We start from the raw sequence: 7298 nt of genomic DNA on the forward strand, positions 1-7298 counted from the left end.
CAGTTATTTATACGGAAGCATTGTAAGAAACAGCTTTTGTCAAAAGATGCGCCTTCCCTGGACCCCTGTCAAAAGCGGTCCGCAGCATCCTGCGGCTAATAAGGGCAGGGCGAAGGGCAGTGGCTTCAGCGGGTGTCCTGAGCATGCTCAGTACACCGTAAGTAGCACATTACTACGGAGAGCACTTTACTCCGCTACCCCTGGCCTGAGCCGGGTCGCGGGCCGGGGGTGGGGGGCGGGGCTGAGAAGAGGGTCTCCTCCGATGGGGAAGCTGGGAGCCCAGCAGAGAAGCAGGATCCAGCCCCCTGCCCTCTCAGTGGCCCTGCCCCCTCCCCCATGAGGCTGAGGATCTAGCCGCCCTCTGGCAGCGAGACTCCCCAAAGAGAGGAGCCCCTGCCCCCTCCCCGCATGCTCAGGGTCTCTGCCCCATCGGGAAGTTGGAAGTGATGGGAAAGGATCCAGCCCATCTCACCCCCCCATAGAAGGACCACTTCTCTAGAGGGGTTCAAAGCCCAGAAAATGTGGGGAGAGGAGCCAAGGGCCTTTCCCTGCTGAACACCCTTCGAACTGGGGGAGCTAGAGCCCAGACAGGGATGGAGGAAAGTGCCAGCCCCTCTTGCCTGCTGGCAGAGCTACTATCCAGGACAGCCCATGCTTAGGAGCAGGTGGAAGATGTGCTTCAGTATTGACTGTAATGTATACCTTGCCTGACTAGGAGTGAAGAAAGTCTGGTCCACAAGCTCTCTCAACCTCCCTGGGCCATCAAGGACAATCCCATGTAGTGATGGAGAGGATCCAACCCTTTTACCCGTACAGGAATCCTCTCCCCTCAGGGGAGACAGGTTCAGGTTCTACCCCTCTGCCCTATTGCTCCCTTTGGGAAACTAGAGCCCCAAAGATGAGAGAAGGCATTCCCTCTATGCAGTGAGCCAGAGCCCAGCTAGAGAGATGTAGTATAGTTCTGCCAGATAATCTCCCCAAGAAGCAGAGCCAGAGTCCAAAAAAGCGAGGAACCAACACCTGTTGTTTTATAGCACCCTTCCCTGTAGGAGGAGACAGCCCTATTCCCTCACATTAGTATTGCTAATCCCAAGCATTCAAAAACCAAGAATCATGGCTCGTTTACATGGTGCCATGCTAATTAGGTTGTAAATTCCAATGTGTGCTAGCCCACGTGCATCCTACTGGCATGCACTGAAAGTTCCCTACTGCATATTATCGTAGTACTGTTTGAAACAGGATTACATTAATGCACACCACAGAACTTTCAGTGTGTACCAGCAGGGTCCGCATGGATCAGTTAGTGCACAACATGCTCGTGTGCATTGGAATTTATATCCCTCCCAGCTATGCGTAGAGCCCTGCGCAGATAAAAAAAAATTGGATCCACATTTGAGATCATTAACTTGTATCTGACCTGCAATCTGCACTCCACTTTTTAATATGTATCCGCACCAGCACCCTACCTCGTAATCTCACTGGTAGAGCCCTGCACAGATACAAACATTTGGATCCGTGATCAGCAAAGATGGTAAACAATACATCCGCAGATGCAGATATCCATGGATTTGCAGGGCTATAGCTCTGCGGACTAAAGAACCGTGTAGACAAGCCCTCAGAAAAAAAAAATTTTTTTCAAAAGCCTTTAGCAGGAAGTTTCCCATCCCCAAAGTGTATGTGATAATTTCACGTTCAAAATACAACCTTAACAACATGCACATGCAGGGCCTGTGGCAGAGCCAGGGGTTGAGCAGTGAGCACCCCCCGGCACATTGGAAAGTTGGCACCTGTATCTCCAGCCCCCAGAGTCGGTGCCTATACAAGGAACTGCATATTAACGTCTGAAGAGCCGCATGTGGCTCCAGAGCCACAGATTGGCCAGCCCTGTTCTAGAGACATCGTTTGCTCCAGCCCCTGCTGCTGGGTCTTCAGAGAATCCTCTGTGGGCATGTCTAGCCTAGGAAAGAGAGTTTCTAGAGAGAATTCTCATATTGAACGCCCAGTGTTTAAACATTTGTAAAGCTGTTCATTCCTGTCTATTAGATTCTAAGTGGTGATTAAAAAAGTGTTAATTCAAACATGTTAGCTAATGTTTTAAAAACCACTCCTTTTTTCCTGATCTAAAGGGCCTACGTAGGCTGTGCATGGGGATGATGAACAAAAGTCTGGGGAATGTTGCCTACAACCCCCACATAACCTCAGCAGAAGCAGCACTGCATCCTCAGTACTATACTAATGCTTTTGGCTGCACCTACCCGTGCCAGTCAGGTGTGGTTCTTGGATCTGTACTCACTGACCCTCTGACCCCATTGCCCCTCCATGCTGTGCATTCGTCCACGGAGCACAACACTGGATTATGCAAGGTGCATGGACACTGATGCTGCCATCAGTTGTGATGGAACCATGACCAGTTGAATTGTCAGTTGCTAGGCAATATGGATCTTCACCAACTGCCCCTTGTTCCAAAGTCCTTGGGTAAACATTCCTTTGTTTTTTCTCTCTACCACTGAAATTTGGCTTGGGCATCACACACATAGATCCCCCTCCCCAGAAAATACAGCACTGCCGAGGCTCAGGTGTGTAGTGTTTTCATATTGTTAAAATATTTTTCTTGTAAAAGACTTTCACTTCCAGCCTCCCTCTTATTATTTATTTGTATTGTGTTAGCACCTACGAGCCCCAGTCCTGGACCAGGATCCTAGTGGAGAAGGCACTATACAAACACAGATTTAAAAAACAGATCCTACCACAAGGAGTTTAGAGGAAAGATAGATTTTTTTTAAACTTGGCTTGAGTACTGTTAGAAATTTTAGATCAGCTTTTTGGAGAAAAGGCATTTTAATCAAATAATATTCTGTAAGCTACCTATGAGCTATTTAGATGTGTCTAATAGCAACATTCTGTTTTAGATAAGAAACTATGTTCTTTGCAACAAATGTCCTTTAAGTTCTCACATTTTATGCACTGGCAGTTTTGACAAGATCAAGGGTTTGAGCCTTGGTTTTTTGGCACTATTTAAATTTAGGTAATTATTACAGCTAGAATAATTCTATTAATATATACTGCATTAAAAAAAGTTAACTCTCTGGCTACATTTGCTTTTTCAAAATACTCTAGCAAACAAGTTCTGGCATGGATGTTTGCTGACTGTATGGCTTTTTAGTGAATATTGGAGACTATCCAGAGGAAAGGAATTATGAATTCATAGAAAACAGATATGCATCAGAAACCTTTAAAGATTATGTTCATCCAATCATGGAGCAGAAAAAATACCATGTGACCTATGTGTCCAATCAGTCCTTAAATACTTTTTTGAATATAAAATATAAATTGTAAATAAGCTACAAGCCAAGAATTTTTTAATCTTAAGATTTTCTCAAATTTATTCAATGATTAAGCTGCTCACCAACAATTCAGAAGAGGCAAAATTAACTAAATAAATGATTCAACACTAATAATTTGTCCAGCTCTAGGAACTATATTCTGCCTAAGTTTTCCCTGCAGTTTCAATTGACTTTTTTGTATTTGAGACTCCATCTGAAGATTTTAAAGTATTGTTAATTAATATGTTATTAGACTTCTAAGGCTTGATTCTAAACTCACTCTGGTTTTACACTGGTCTAACTCCACTGACTTCAGTGAAGATCTTCTTGAATTATTCCTGTGTAAATTAGATTGGAATCAGGCACCTTGGATTTTTTTTGTTTGTTCCTAGGATAAGAAAATCTGTAGTTTAATAGTTTATTTATATTTTTATCTGTAAAAAACAGATACAGGGTAAATGTTTCAAACGTGCCTAAGTGACTTAGGAGTGTAAGCCCCATTTTCAAATCTAAGACACTTTTGCCAGTATAAGCTGTGTCTACATTGGGAGTGCTTTGCTGGTATACTAGTATACCTTCATCAGCAAAGCTCTCATAGGCAATATCTGCACTACAGACCCTATGTCATTATAGCTATGCCAACATAGCCTCCTAGTGTAGATGCAGCATATACTGACAGAAGGCCTTAGGCCTTGTCTTCACTTGCAAGCTATTACCGCTAATGCTTCTAGTGGAGACATAGCTTATATAGACAAAAGCGTGTTTTTGCCAATACAGCTTATACCAGTTCCCTGAATAAAATACTCTATACTGGCAAATGGACATTTTTACTGGTATACCTGCATCTACAGTAAGGCTTTTGGTGGCATAGCAATGTCTGTCAGGGTATGATTTTTTACCATACTAGTAACAGACATAGCTATGCCAGCAAAACTTTTAAGCGTAGACCAAACCATAGACTCCTAAATCACTTAAATTCATGAACATTTTCTCACAGATTTTAATCTGATATGGCCAAATTCCGCCCTTGAATGTGCGTGTGTGGTTCTCATTGAAGTTTGGGGAGTCCCCTATGTTCATCCGAAGACACAATCTTTAAAGCTGAAGAAAATACAAGACCTGATTCTGCTCTGATTGGCTTTTCACCATTGTTACTCCACTGACTTCAGACTTACTCCTGATTTCCACCAGCAAAGCAAAGTCAGAATCAGGCTGTTTGTCACTGTGGACATATCTTAAATTTCACTTCCATGGCAAGCAAACAGAACCAAAGATTCTGTTTACATGAGGATTTGTTTGCTTTTTTACTAGGAATTCTGCTTATAAGAAAGACACCCGCCTAGATACAATGGGTGATGCAGAGAAAAAGCGCTTGATTGAACTGAACATGACAAGGGACCCCTTGTGTATGGTGGAAGGAAAAAGTGACTCAACCTGGCTCAGACCTCAGAGAAGACACTTCCCTCAAAGTAATCGAAGTTCACTAGAGAACTACAAAGAAAAAGAGCCTGAGCTTGACACTGGCAGGAGCTTCTGGACAGCACTCACTCCTCTTCACCACAAGGAGAGAAGGCACTTTCCAGAAAGAAGTAAGTTATATGCCTTACAGAGAAGAAACACCTGGGGCCAAATTCATCCCTGGTGTAGCTCCATTCACCTCAGTGAACTTAGACCATAGATTAATTTGGCCCACTATGACCACTGGAATATGAGGTTACAGGATAAATGTCTTCAGCTGCCACACTGGTACAGGTTGAACCTCTCTAATCCGGCACTCCCTGATCTGGCAACATTCTTGGTCCGGCATAGGCACTGACTCCGTGGGTGCTCCGGGGCTGGAGCACCCACGGGGGAAAATGAGTGGGTGCGGCACATCCACTGGTGCCAAGCTCCCGTCCTCTGCCCCCTTCTCCCCGTGCCTCTCGTGTGCCAGCGGCTCCGTGCTTACAAACTCTTCCTCCTTCCTCCCAACACTTCCAGAGCACCACAAACAGCTGATTTGTGGCACTCAAGCTCCGGGAGGGAGGGGGAGGACCTGGGGCCAGCAGCTGGGACCCTGGGCGAGGGGCTGGGACCTGGGGTTGGCATCAGAGCCCCGGGTCGGGGGGCCACGCTACACTATGTACAGTAACTTTATGAAGTGCTTTGAGATTCTTTGGGATGAAATAGGTGTTGTTCCATAAATGATCACACCACAAGTAACATTTTCCTTTTCTGGGATGGAGGAGAACAAAACCTATTGGTTATTCACTGCCAGTACATTTCATTAACACGGAGTTGAGATTGAATGACAGTGTCTCATACTCTTCTAGAACAATCAAGGGGACCTATACTTAAATCTCTGAAAACCAGGAAATAAAGAGGTATGGTACACACCAACCCCACCTGCAATCTTACCTCTGTCTTCAAGCAATGCCCAACATACCAGTAACACACACGCTAGCATTCTACCCTTACAGGTGCTCAAGAACGCTTTGGGAACAGCACTATACAACAGAGCACTATAAAACAGAGTCTAACACCTTTTTGTTAAGGCAAAACTCAAGTTAGGTCTGGTTTAGCAAACAGGAGTTCCCTATACTTGGTCTATACCCAAATACTAAGTCTACTCCACCCAGATGACCCCAGACTTGCAAAATGTTACTATTGGTTCACCCTTTCCTAAGGCTTCTTTCTGAGACATTGCCTTCGCTTACCCCTCACTAAGACCCAGAGACTGCTGACATGCATGCCACCAGACTGCTGACAGTCTCCATGGCAAGCAGGCATTTTGTGCACTTCTACTAATACAACCTACACAACTCAGCACTGAAATGATGTATCTTGAAGGATCGAGCATGTATATAAGGGTACAAGGTACTCCTCATATCAGTGACAGCTCTGGCAACCTGCTCCAACTAATCTTTCTGCCATTCAGTACAGCTACAGCTAACAGTGAATGGCAGTTGGAATGCATGCAGATAAATGATATAGTGAAAATCTGTGGAATACAAGGCACATTCTTTTAGTCATTCCTCCTGTCTACTTTAGTTCTGGTAACACCCTTTACTGAATCATTCCCAGCAGCTATTGTCAGATCAGGAACAATAGGTGGAATGATAACACCACTTATATTAATACTACACATTCTGCTTTCACTTGCTCATTAGTCAGGCAGTTCTTATTAACACTAGTCAACTACAGACAATGTAAGACTAGAACTCATGGTCTCCTAGTTCTTAGGGCACTTTCTCCAAGGACAAAGTGGATGTTGATGGGGTGTGGGGAAACATGGATCCTCCTGCTCCTTTTGTCTGTGTCCCATCTGGAGGTTCAGCTGTGTGTGGGGCTCTGTTTCAGAACAAGAGAGGAAGCTTAGGTGGAGTTAGGAGCATGTGAAGTGCATTTGGAGTGTTCAGGGTTTGAAGGGATAAGAGCTGAACAAGTTCCAGCATACATGTTCAAGCAGCCTTTTCCCCCCTAATGCTTATAAGTTGGCCACATTCCAATGGATTTTCATTGGGACGGCAAAAAGGTACCTCTAACCTCAGAACGAGCCCTCTGCTAAATGTCAGGTTCCTGTTCCAGACCACAAGTACTAGAGACGTTTGGAAAAAAATTTAAAAAATTAACATTTTAAAACAACCTATTTTTTGCTGAACTGTTTTTGCTCAAGCTTAAAAAAATCTCAAACAACAACTGAACCAACTCAATCAAAGACCAAACATTGAAATTTTAACTCCAAACAGTTCAAGTTTGCCAGAGTTATAAAGCAACTGAAATGGCAACCTTATACATTCTGCTACTGCTCCTCCTCCTGTAATATAAATGACTAAAAGAGGAAATGGTTTTCATAAGTATTTTCAAACTTTACTTTTATCCTGCAGATAATGCCATTTTTGGATGACGCACCACTAAAAAGCGGCCTTTTTGTCTGAGCTCAGGACATTTCACAAAATAAGGAGAAACTCGATATTACAGGGCTGCTTTTAAAAT

The sequence above is a fragment of the Dermochelys coriacea genome, chromosome 3 (assembly GCF_009764565.3).
Source record: "Dermochelys coriacea isolate rDerCor1 chromosome 3, rDerCor1.pri.v4, whole genome shotgun sequence".
Classification (NCBI taxonomy): domain Eukaryota; kingdom Metazoa; phylum Chordata; order Testudines; family Dermochelyidae; genus Dermochelys; species Dermochelys coriacea.